General features: G+C 35.9%; 1 long non-coding RNA gene across 1 annotated transcript; it reads left to right on the top strand.

Annotated features, from left to right (window-relative positions):
• Positions 1 to 6,912: 6,912 nt before the first annotated feature.
• On the top strand, positions 6,913 to 9,468 carry LOC148268559 (uncharacterized). Its single transcript, XR_015818002.1, has 2 exons — positions 6,913 to 7,387; positions 9,283 to 9,468. It is a non-coding gene; the product is annotated as an uncharacterized LOC148268559 (long non-coding RNA).
• The last annotated feature ends 3,552 nt before the right edge of the window (positions 9,469 to 13,020 follow it).

Below are 13,020 nucleotides of genomic sequence, written 5' to 3' on the forward strand. Positions count from 1 at the left end.
GTCTTGTCTTAAATAGGCAATCAGTTCAAGAACCGTTTTGTTTTCTAAATAGGATCGACTCAAATGAGAAAGTAAGTTTTAGTGTAACGACCCTGAAAATTTAAAAAGGAAATGTATATAAAGAATATAAGTGCGGAAGCGAAATAAAACGTTCTGGTTAATATCCCTTACACAATAACTTAAACGTACGAACAATACTGAAAATAAGTCATCTTAAAGGAAAATACTGTAAATGAAAGACTATAAACGAAACTAATAAACATCAAGGTATCTACTCGCTATCTTCTTATAGATCGGGCTCGGGAACCAAGTCCTCCTGATCTGAAATGGTTAAGTAAGGAATGAGCTACACTATCCCAGTAAAAACGTCACACTATGTCACTGTCATAGAAGTAAAGGTTGTTAGAAAATTAAAAACAACCAATGGAACACAAGTTTGAAGTAAATTTATTTATCAATAATCAAACCATTTACCGTCCACTTACCTCAGTGGGATTTATAAAAAAAGATCCATGGAAATAATAACATCATAGATATCATAAGTTCATACATAATCTGTAACATGGTACATGTCATACTTTTATATTTCAATCATCAAACAACAGTTACCCCCTTTTTATCAGCCTACCAGTATCCATGGGATCAATAGGGGTCCCCGCTACACGTGAACCATTCCTTTAACAAATTTAATTTTCATGGCCGTTCCCATACCCCGTCCAGTATGGGCACCAAATAATAAAACCTCAATACCCCGTCTGGTATGAGGGTGAAGCGGGTCGTCCCCATACCCCGTCTAGTATGAGCGCCAAAACATTAAAAGTCTCCATACCCCGTCTGGTATGAGACAACGTTTCCGGTAGGGTTCCCTATGAACCCGGTTCGTCCACCATCTCCCAGTATATCTAGTGAGGCTGTCAACTTATCCATTTATCAATTCACATACCTTTTCTATTTTTTCCTTAATTTTTCATTTCTCACATAAACATGAATACTTAAACAAGTAACGAGCATCCAACAAGGCAAACATATCATCGAATTCACAAAATCAAGCCATAATGAAGTAGACAGTGATTCATGCATTCAAAACTATAAAATAAATAAATCAGATACCATATTGCATTTAAACTGTAAAATAATAAAATAGGAACTGACAGAGAAATATGTCCGCTTCAGGCTCCATTAGCAACTGTAATAATTATGTATATCTATTTAATTCATACAAATACATTTTTATCATTTATTAGACTTTAACCTCGTGATATGAAATAGGGTAAGGGAGTCCTTACCTGATTCGAAGTCGAAAACTGAATTTTTTTCACTGCGCCTACAAGTAGTTCCTGGGTTCCCTGAATTTTTTCTCGAAAACTGAAACGCGCTTACGGTACCTACACATATCCCAAATAACTCAAAAATCAGACCCGAGGCCTATTCGGCAAATTTTAGAATTCCGGCACGGCGGTCCGCAGTGCTCCGGTGAAGGTGCCGCCGCATGCGTCGGCGATCTGCCTCGGGTTGGCTGTTTTCTGCCGAATTCGGCCAAACTTGCATTGGTTCCTGTGAGAAAACACTCCTAGGGCCCTCGGTGAGCCCAAAAAATGCCGAAAATCGTAACTTACCGGCAGCAGGGCTCTCTGGTGCGGGGCTCCTCCAGCTCGAGTCGCGATTTAGTGTTTTGCTCCAGTCAACCTGTAGAGGAATGAATAGTGGTCACAATGGTGTAAAAATTACATCGAATGGGAATCGAGAATGGCCTCATCGGAGACAAAAATTGAGAAAACCCGCAGTGGCACCACTGGGTTTCGGCGGCGTTTTCTGACCAATTAGCCAGTTTTTTGGCTTTGATTTGGCCACAGGTGGGTTTAGAATCGAATTCTGAGCCAAAGGGAGAATTTTTACCTTGTTTGGCGGCCGAAAAGTACTCTGGTGCGGCGGCGGGTGGCGGCAATCGGCTCCCCGGCGGCTGGGCTGTCTTCTCCGGTGACGACTCTGGTGGCTAGGGTTAGGGTTTGGATGTGCATGAGATTATTTATAACCTTTCGCTTTTAATATGAGCTGTCTATCGTGATTTAATCTAAACCGTCCGATCGTGATTAAAAAAGAAATGAATCTGTACCGTTCACCGCGATGCAATCTGGGCCGTCCATGCGTGCTTTTGATCTGGGCCGTCCGTGCGCGCGGGAACGGATCTCAGCCGTTCGATCACGTGCACGCGGATCGCCCACGTGGCTCCCTTCCGCGTGGCTTCCCGCATCAGTGTCTCTGCCACGCAGTGCGTTCTGGTTGGTCAGAGCTGCTGATCGAGCAGCTGACGTGGTATAATTTTTTTAAATTATATTTTGACCCTCGGTTTTCAAATTTTCTTTCAAAAATACCCTTAGAACCCAAATTTTCACCCATTTTTCTCAAAATTGCTTTCAATTAAATCCCTAAAATAATTTTACCCCTTTTTATTATTATTATTATTATTATTTCTATTTAATTAAATTAAACTAAATTAAAACCATATAAAAATTCATATATTCATATAAAAATTACAAAAAATCAAAATAAAATAATACTAATAATAATACTAATAACTGGGGGTGTTACATTTAGTTTCTTAAACAAAAACACATAGAAAAGAAAAGTAACTTCATTCTTGACTACTTTCCTAAATGGAAGTATTCCATAAAATGGGTCAAGTTTGTTCAATCAAAAAAGTTTAAGGCCCAAGAGGTGACCCATGGACTTAGATATCCAAGACAAGTAGAAAAGCCCGTTTTTGCCCAACTCGAGAAGGCCTTAAGGCCTTATGGTGCAGAAGACATTCGGCCAAGGCAGGACACCCGCACGTGCAGCCCATGCGCATGTGCAAGATGCATAGCATGTGCACCAGTATGCACCCAAGAACGTGCACGCACGCATGCTGTACGCTTGCTTGCACAGCAGGTCGGGCATCCAGCTCGTGCCCAGCGAAAGGCCCATACACACGGACACCCAATCTGCTCACGGACAGGCCCAACAGGCCAGTATATGTAGACCACATACAGGCCCAATCCACGTTGGTAGCCCAACTGCGCAACTCATGCAACCCACACGCGTGACCCGTATGTCCACTTAGGGCCGACCAACTCGTGTGGCCCATGAGTGATCCACGTTGCCCAGCAGCACAACCCACGTGCCCCGTCTAAGACAACCCACACGTCTGTCCTAGCCGACCCGCATGCCCAATCCTTCTTGTCCACGAAGTAGAAGTTGAGTATCCATATTTTTGGACTCTTTTTTTTTACTAAAATACCATGTGTTTTTATCCTAAACTTCATGGGGTAAATTCTTACTTTTTTAACATTATTTTTATTGATATCTTAATACAAAATCTATCCCCTATGATTATTTAATTAATTGTTTGAATTTTAGATTGTGATATATTAATATTTTATTATTTTTTCTAGGATAGAATTTTTCAAAGTATTTGTATTTGTTTAGAACTATCTCAGGAAAAGTTTACGTAAAGGACTTTAACCATAGGTTGTAAACACATTTGAGAAAAATAAAATTTAACCTTTTTGCTTTCTTCAATAATTAACTTTGCTAATTTTTTTAATATCTTCAAATTCTTCAGAAGCCAAGGAGTTTTTAGAAATCTTGTTGAGTCAAGGAGCGAGAATTAACTTATCGGGTAAGTTCGTGGTATTTTTTCTTTTTTTATTTTAATTTTTTAGTTCTTGTTTATGCATGTCTTTGTTCTTAGTTCTCCTATTTAGTGGATATTAATTATTAGTTCTTCTGTTGTAAATATGAGCTCTATTCGGGTAATTGTTTGTTTGGCTGCTAGTTTAGATGTTGACCTTAAGTAGTTAGATGTGAAGACAACATTTGTTCATAGTAACTTGGAGGAAGAAATATAGATGGATCAACTAGAGGGATTTGAGGTCAAAGAGAAAGAACACATGGTTTGCATATTTCAAAAAGAGTTTATATGGGATGAAACAGTCTCTAAGACAGTGGTACAAGAAATTTGATTCTTTCATGGTCACCCATGGTTACATCAAAATAGATGCAGATCATTGTGTGTACTTCGGGATATTCTCAGATGGTAAGTTTGTCATTCTGTTGCTTTATGTAGATGATATGTTGATAGTACGACAAAATACTACAGAGATTAGTAATTTAAAAAATAAATTGTTTGGTTCTTTTGATATGAAAGATTTGGGACCAGCACGACAGATTTTGGGTATGCAGATTTCTCGCGACAGGAAAGCTAAAAAGTTATAGTTGTTATAAGAGACGTATGTTGAGTAAGTTCTACACATCAAATGAAGAATGTTAAGCTAGTTAGCACACCGCTTGCTAATTACTTCATACTTAGTAAGAAATTATGTCCTTCTACTCAAAAAAAAAAAGAAAAAATGGCAGTTGTTCCTTACTTCTTTACAATTAGGAGTCTGACATATGCTATGATTTGCACCCGACCATATTTTGCTCATTTTGTTGGTTTAGTAAGTGGATTTCTTTCTAATCATGGTAAGAGGCATTATGAAGCAATAAAATAGATTTTCATATATTTGAGAGATAATTCTAAGATGGGTTTATGTTTTGGAGGCACATAACTAATTTTAGAGGGATATATATATATATATATATATGCAAATATAGCATGGACTTTGATAACAGGAAGTCTACTTCAGGGTACGTGTTTACTTTTATAGAAGGAGCTATATTATGACAGTCTAAATTGCAAAAATGTGTTACTTTATTCACAACTGAGGTAGAATATATAACTTTGACTAAAATAGGTAAAGAAATGCTCTGTATGAAAAGATTTTTTGAAGAGTTATATTTGAAGCAAGGTGCATATATGATAAATTGTGATAGTCAAAGTACTCTAAATTTGAGTAAGAATATCACATATTATTATAAAACTAAACATACTGATATGAGAAACCATTGGATACGAGATGTGATAAATTACAAAGAGATGCTATTGAAAAAGATTCACACTAATAAAAAGCCAGCTAACATGTTGAGCAAGATAGTGACTCGTGACAAGCATCAATCTTGCACCAAGAATGTGGGACTGGTTGGAAATTGAGCAATGTATGGCGGACATCTCCTCACTGACTAGAGGGAGAGATTTTTTATTTTTGTGTCCAGCCCACAAGAGCAAATTAATTAAAAAGAACGAAAAAATAAAAGAAAAATTAAGAATGCAGTTTCCTCTTTTATATATATATACTGCACGAAAGTCGAAAAAGGAAATAAAGCATAAAAACAACCTGAAAATTAAGAAAAGAAAAGAAAAACTTCTTTGTTCTCTCTCACTCTCACATTGAGAAGGGGAGAAAGACTAGAAAAGCATGCAATTTTCATAATATTATTTTGTTTTTTTTTTTTCACATAGAAACCGAGGAAAAAGGAAAAAAAAATTATTTGTTGTATTTTTTGTGGATGGCTTTCGAAGCAAAACAAAAAAAGAAGAGTTAGTTTCTTTTCTGCAAAGATTAAGACAGACATGGAAAATTGTTGAAAGATTGATAAATTTCCTTTGGTATTTTTGAATCAATTTTTGGAGAATATCTCTAATTATCTTGGTGTGATCATTCAAGAGAATTAAGTTTGGTTAGAGAAGAATTTGTGTATTTTTCCATAATATTGTACACTTAATTTCTGTGATAGTGAATTTGATTTAGAATTTATCCCATGATTTTTTTTCTCTACTAGAGGGTTTTTCATATAAATCATGTATCCTTTTATTTTTGTCATTATTTATTTGTCTGTATTGGATTGATTTACTAATTGATTGGTTTGGAAGTATTAAATTAAGATTTTTTGAATTAATTCTAAGATTATCTTAATTTATATAAGTAAATTAAAATATTTGAAAGACCCAATAGAATCATGTGCACATCATCCCGCTTACCATCTTTTGGGTAATTTGGAAGGAGAAAAGTAGAAGAGCTTTTGAGGGGATTGTTGATGAAGGAGATTTTGAAAGAATTAAAAATAGATAGTTCCAGACTTTCGCCTTTTTAATTCTAACATCCTCTTTATTTTATGAAGAATTTTGGAAATCTTATAGATATTTTATTAGAGTTGTAAATAATTATATACAAGTTGACATTTTCTTGGTACCTATTAATACAATTATATTTTGTTGAATTTTTTCTAACGTGTGAACTTAACGTGGATCTTGGTATGCGTATTAGGCTATCAATTTAAAGAGTTCATTTAAAAGTGATCAAATATAGTTAAATAATATTGAGTTTTAATATATTGAGTTTAAGTATGAGCTTGTAATATGCAGATACTATTTTTGTAATATTCTTATTTTATAGTGAACGAAATGAGAATTGTAAAAGTTTGTCGATATAAAATACGGTTATAGTCCCCGAATTACAAGATTGTCATTTTATTTTTCTGAAATTATGTCACTAGAAAAAAAAAACTAATTTCAAGGCGTTGTGTTAATTCAGAAGATCTTATCGCCGGATGTGAACAAATTTTCTACGATGTATGCTTCTGCTTATATTTCTCGTTAATTCAATACGAGATTGTATGTTTAATTTTTATAGATCTACGAATCTAAAAAGAATTTTAAATTTCAACAATTGATATAAGAGTCATTTCTCGTATTGAATTTTTTAGAAAGTTTTTTTTTGTTATGTAATTTTGAATTTTAGATTTAGAATTTTAGATTTTGTATTTTATTTTTGTTTAGTTGAATTCAGATATATATATATATATGCAAATATATACATGTAAATATGTATATATATAAGGATTAGGAATATATATATATGAATATCATAAATATATATGCAGAAAATTGAGAAATATATATGTATATATATCCAGAAGTTTAGTATTATATATGTATATATTAAGGATATATATATGTATATATATATATGAAGCGAAAAAAACAAGAAGGAAGAGCAGCAGTCGACCACCACTACATGAGGAATAAAGTTTAGCGATTACGCAACCATTCGGCAGCCGAAACGGCTGGAAATTTCCAACCGTTACTATAGCAATTAGGAATGTAGCAATTATGTAACATTTGAAGATTAAAAAAAAGGGGTGAGGGGAGAAAAAAAGGAAACCCTAAGAGAGAGAGAGAGAGCTTACCGAAGGGTAAAGAGGAAGGCAGAGAAAGACGAGCACGCGAGGAAAACAGTAACTGGATCAACACCGCAGTTGTGAGTAAGAGAGAGATAAGAGAGTGCGTTAAGGAAAGAGAAGGGGGAAAGGTCGATCGTGAGACAGTAGAGAAGAGGAAATTCAAAATTTAAGGGATACAGAGGGGAGGTTGACATTCGTTTCCACGGCGGTAGAGCTAACGGGGAAATCTTGCGTGAAATGGGGAAGAAAAACACTGACTGACTCAACGACGTCACTGTAAACAAAAGTAAGGAAGATTCTGAACTTCAAACTCTGTATGGCACTGAACCTTAGTTCCTACATTTCTGGTTATAGAAGATTTAAAGAATTATTGAGTGATAGAAGATTTAAAGAATTATTGAGTAAGGAGTGGAGAGGAGATTTGAGATAGATATATGTTTGGAGAGAGATAACAAATAGAGAAAAGAAAAAATACATGTTAAATCATAGGGCTAAACAATTAACCAAGCAGACACACGTGCAAAGTTACATAGGAGAGAGTCTTAGCGGGAAGTAATGTTGCACATGTTGTATTAGAGTTAAAATATGCTAGGGAATGCATTTTATTAAGGATTAGTTGGAATGATGGATGAGCAAAAGGAAATCTGGTTGTAACTGAGAGGTGAAGTTAAAATGGATAAATAATTATAAAATAGGAAGAGTTGAGGGGAACAAATCGTGAGGGAGAAGGGGAAAAGATGACGGTGATGAGAATGTTAGTTTGTGTTCTGGTTTGTTAGTGTTAGTTAAATGGTGTGTGTGGCCGTTCATTGACTGGTACTTACATGTTCTAATGTGTGTGTAGCCATTCATTGGCTGGTGGTTACCTGTTTTGGTGTGCTGATATTAGTGAAGTGGCGTGTGTGTGTGTGTGTGGCCATTCAATGTCTGGCATTTGCATGGATTATTGTATGTTCTGGTGTATTGGTATTGGTAATATGGCATGTGTGTATGTGTGGCGATGGTGTGGGTGTGTGGCCGAGTGAGGGCCGGTGTGGCGATGGTGTGGGGTGTGTGGTCGAGTGAGGGTCGGTGTGGTAATGGTGTGTGTGTGCATGGCCAACTAAGGGCCAGTGTGGCGATGTTGTGGGTGTGTGGCCGAGTGAGGGCCGATTATGGCAATGGTATGTGTGCATGGCCGAGTGAGGGCTAGTGTTGCAATGGTGTAGGTGTGTGATGGAGTGAGGGCCGATGTGGCAATGGTGTGTGTGCGTGGTCGAGTGAGGGCTAGTGTGGCGATGGTGTGGGTGTGTGGTCGAGTGAGGGCCGATGAGGCAATGACATATGTGCATGGCCGAGTGAGGGCCGGTGTGGCGATGGTGCGGGTGTGTGGCCAAGTGAGGGCCGATGTGGCGATGGTGTGTGTGCATGGCTGAGTGAGGGCCGGTGTGGCAATGGCTTGGGTGTGTGGCCGAGTGAGGGCCGATGTGGCGATGGTGGGTGTGTGTGGTCGAGTGAGGGTCGGTGTGGCAATGTTGTGTGTGTGTGGTCGAGTGAGGGCCGGTGTGGCGATGGTGTGTGTGTGGGGCCGGGTGGGGGCCAGTGTGGCGATTGTGTGTGTGTGGGGCTGGGTGGGGGTCGGTGTGGTGTTGGTGTGTGTCTGGCCGAGTCATGGTCGGTATATGCATGTATAATGTGTTTAAATTTTTTAGGGGTTGTGGTATCATGATCTCCTGTTGTTATGTTGCTAGTATGTGTTGGTCAGAGTTTATAACTGCTAAGGATATGATTGATCTGCTGTGTTTGCGTGATTACTCACGTGTGTGGGAACAACACTGAAGAAGATCTAGTAATAATTTTGGATAGGAGGAGAATTAAATACACACTAAAGTGTGCTGGTCATCAGGTGATGTGCCTAAAGAAAGTGTGGGGTGTGGGAAAGGAATGGCTATATAGGTATAGGAAGTTGGATGGGTAATAGTGGGAGGTTAAATATGAGTGCAGGCTTAAAAAATAAAGTGGGGGTTGGGGACTTTTGTGGGAAACATTTGAGAATGAGTTGTAGGCGTACCCCCATTTGTTAAATAATACGGTGCGGGGGTACTGGTTAGAAATGCAAATGTTTTTCCATACTTTATTTTAAGTTCTGAATTCACTTCACTGAGCTAAATTATGCTCATTACCTGTCATTCTCATATGTAGTGGAACAAGAAATGGAGCTAGGATGGTCGGCGATTTTGCAACACTTAGAGGAAGCGAGTTAATCAAACTATATATACACATCTCGATTTATACTTGTAAAGTTACTAGATGGTCTCACTTATCATCCTTGTATTGATGGTTGTAAAGTGCGATGTCTTAAATTTTGATTTTGACGAATTGGATGAACTGAATATATAGTGGGCATATGAATTCATAAAATATTTGTTTAGAGTTCAAGTTTTCGTTAGGAAAGAGTGACAAGTTGATTTAACACCCTAAAAAGTTTAGGGGTGTTACACGTTACAGGCTGCATGGGGAAGAATGAGAGAAAAAAAAAGGGTTTTAGACTTTTTGGATTTTTTATTTTTGAGTTTTAAAATTAATTTATGTGGGCTTAGTCCACAAGAAGAGAAGAAAAGGAAGAAAAGAAATAAAAAGAAGAAAATTAAGAAAAAGGGAGAGGCCCATTCGATTGGGCCAAATCCTAGACCAGTTTAAGCTGGGCCAACCCAGCCTGGACCAAACCCAGACTGGACCCCATGGGTGTTGACCCGACTCGGTCAACTAGTTGATTGGTCAACAATCAATGGTTGACCAATCAACGATCAATGCTGACTTTGACCGGTCAACACTCAGCTTTTGACCACAAAAAAAAAATTAAGGGAATTTTTTGGTTGATTTTTTTTAATTCAGTTTTAATTTTGAATTTTAATATTAGTATGTGCATATACATATTGAAATAAATTAATTTACACAACATATCATCAAAATGATATCTTTTGTGGATAATTTATTTATTTCATAATGTAAACAATTATATGAATGTAATTTATGTGAATGTTAATCAGCCCAAATGAATGTTAATATTTAACATTATTGTATTCTATTTTTGTGGTAATGAATATATGACTGTTATTCAGTATAACATGTGAACTTTAAATCAACCTAGTTGAAGGTTTATTATTTGATGTGTTTCTACTATTTGTATTTAATTACTATTACAATGTATCACTTATAAGTTAATATTTCATCCAAAGATAGAGTGTTAATAGAGTGTTCGGTATCTTGAGATGAGAATATACTTTTATTTAAAATTCATTATTAAATTTTATGAGTTACAGTTTTATGTAAGTATTAATTAATTTATTTTTTTGTATGTTCTCTGTTCAGCTTCTTTTTCTACTGGAAGTATCACCGCAAATATTAATTCTATCCTAATATTGAACGACACAAATTTTAAGCAATAGAAGAAGAATGTTCGACTTGTGCTTGGAGTTATGAATCTGGATTGGGCCTTATAGGTTGATTAACCTGATCCAATTACTCCTGATAGTACCCTTGAGAAAAAGAAAGAGTTTGAAAGATGGGATTGTTCAAACCGTATGAATATGTTGGTTATGGAACAAGTCATTCTAGAAGTTTTTTAGGGCACTATGTCCGATGAGATCACAACAGCTAGAGATTTCCTTTACTCTCTAGAACAGCGTTTTGCCAAAAGTGATAAGCCCAAGATATGTACACTTTAGTCGACTCTTATTTCTTTGAGGTATAAGAGAAATAGAAACATCAAAGAGCACATAATGGAGATGTCACATGTGCATGCAAAACTCAAGGCACTAAGAGTAGAATTATCAAAAGAAGTACTTGTGTATTTTATTTTGATTTCTCTTTCACCAAAGTTCAATTATTTTAAGGTGACATACAACTGTCAGAAAGAATCCTATAATCTGAATGAACTCATTTCATATTGTGTTCAGGAGGAGGAAAGAGTCAAGTCTGATAAGACAGAGAGTGCTCATTTCGTAGTGATCTTAAAGGATAAAGAGAATAAGGAAAAAAAACAGGTAAATCTGTTGCAGCTCCAGTACAACAGAAGAAGCAACATAAGGTTCAAACTGAAAACGTTTGTTTCTTCTGTATAACTCCGAGATACCAGAAAAAGTAATGTGTTAACTATCATGCATGACACGTAAAGAAATGTATGCTTTTTAATTTTGTTTGTTCTTAGGTTAATTTAACTTTTATACCTACACACACCTTATGGATAGATTCTGGTGGCACAACTCACATCAATGTGTCTATGCATGGTTGCCTCCATTGCCGCAAACCAAGTGATAATGCCAGATTTATTTATATGGGCGATGGTAAACCAGTCGAGGTGGAAGTAATTGGTAAATTTAGATTGTTATCAAGTACTAAATTTTATTTAGATTTAGAAAATACTTTTATTATACCATCGTTTAGATGGAATGTAATTTTTGTTTCGTATTGAATAAATTTGGCTATTCATGGTTATTTAGAAATGAAAAATTTAGTCTTTTTTCTTAATTCAAATCTGGTTGGTTCTGGTTCTTTATCAGCGCATAATAATATTTATTTATTTGATACAATTACTTGTTATAATAAATCATTACATATTAGTACAAGAGGTATAAAGAGAAAATTAACTAAGGAGAATTTTGCTTCTTTATGGCACAAGAGATTAGGTCACATCTCTCAAATGAGAATTAAGAGACTTATGTCAGAAAGAATTTTAGATCCCCTTGATTCTTTAGATTTTAACATATGTGTCCATTGTATCAAGAAAAAACAGATAAACATTAAGAGATTAGGTGCCAACAGGGCTATAGACATATTAGAACTCATTATACAGATATTCGTGAACCGTTCTCTATAACTTCTTATAATTGTCAATAATATTTCATAACATTCATAGATGATTATTCAAGATATAGCTATCTACATCTTATTCATGAGAAGTCTCAGTCCCTAAATGTGTTAAAGAGTTTTAAAGTAGAAGTTGAGAATCAACTCAACAAAAAAAATTAAGACGGTTAGATCTAACCGCAGTGGTGAATATTATGATAGATCTAACTGATCAAATGAACAACATCTAAGGTCGTTTGCTCGATTCCTAGAGGAATACGGTATCGTCTCACAGTTCACCATGTCAGGTTCTCCTAGCATGAATGCTGTTGCTGAAAGGCAAAATAGAACACTTAAGGATATAGTGATGAGTATGATTAGTTATTCTACCTTACCTGAATCACTCTAGAAAGAAGCATTAAAGATCGCAACATATTTACTCAATAGAGTTCCAACTAAAGTAATTACAAGGACCTTTATTAGTTTTGGATGAGTAAGAAGTCTAATTTAAGACATTTGCATATTTGGGAATATCCAGCTGAGCCTAGGTCTTATAGGCCACAAGAAAAGAAACTGGACTTTAGGACTGTTAGTTACTATTTTGTTAGTTATTCTGAGTGATCCAAGGATTACAAGTTTTATGATCCCACTACTAAGATAATTTTTTAGACGAAAAATGACAAATTTTTTGAAGATGTTGAGTTTGTGGGGGGAGATTGAGTTCGTGACCTTATTTTTGAAGATGAATGGGTCGATATTCCTATTCCCTCAGTTGCTCTTGACAATGATCATGATCAAGTTCTTATATCTAACATTGTTCAAGAAGCAATTCCAAATCAAAACAATGTCATAGTATCTCCTGCTCTTGTTCAGGAAAGTGTTCCTGAAGTACAAATTTCACACCTTCAAGAACTTATATCATTAAGGAGAGATCCACTAGAGAAAAGAGAAGTGTAATTCCATATGATTATTTTGTATATCTCCAAGAATATGAGTTTGACATTGGCACGGTGGAAGATGACCATATCAACTTCCGTCAAGTCATGAAAAGTTCTAACTCTCAAAAGTGGATTGATGCCATGAATGAAGAGA

This window comes from Carica papaya, chromosome 3 (assembly GCF_054855325.1).
Source record: "Carica papaya isolate Zhongbai chromosome 3, ASM5485532v1, whole genome shotgun sequence".
In the NCBI taxonomy this organism is placed as follows: Eukaryota; Viridiplantae; Streptophyta; class Magnoliopsida; order Brassicales; family Caricaceae; genus Carica; species Carica papaya.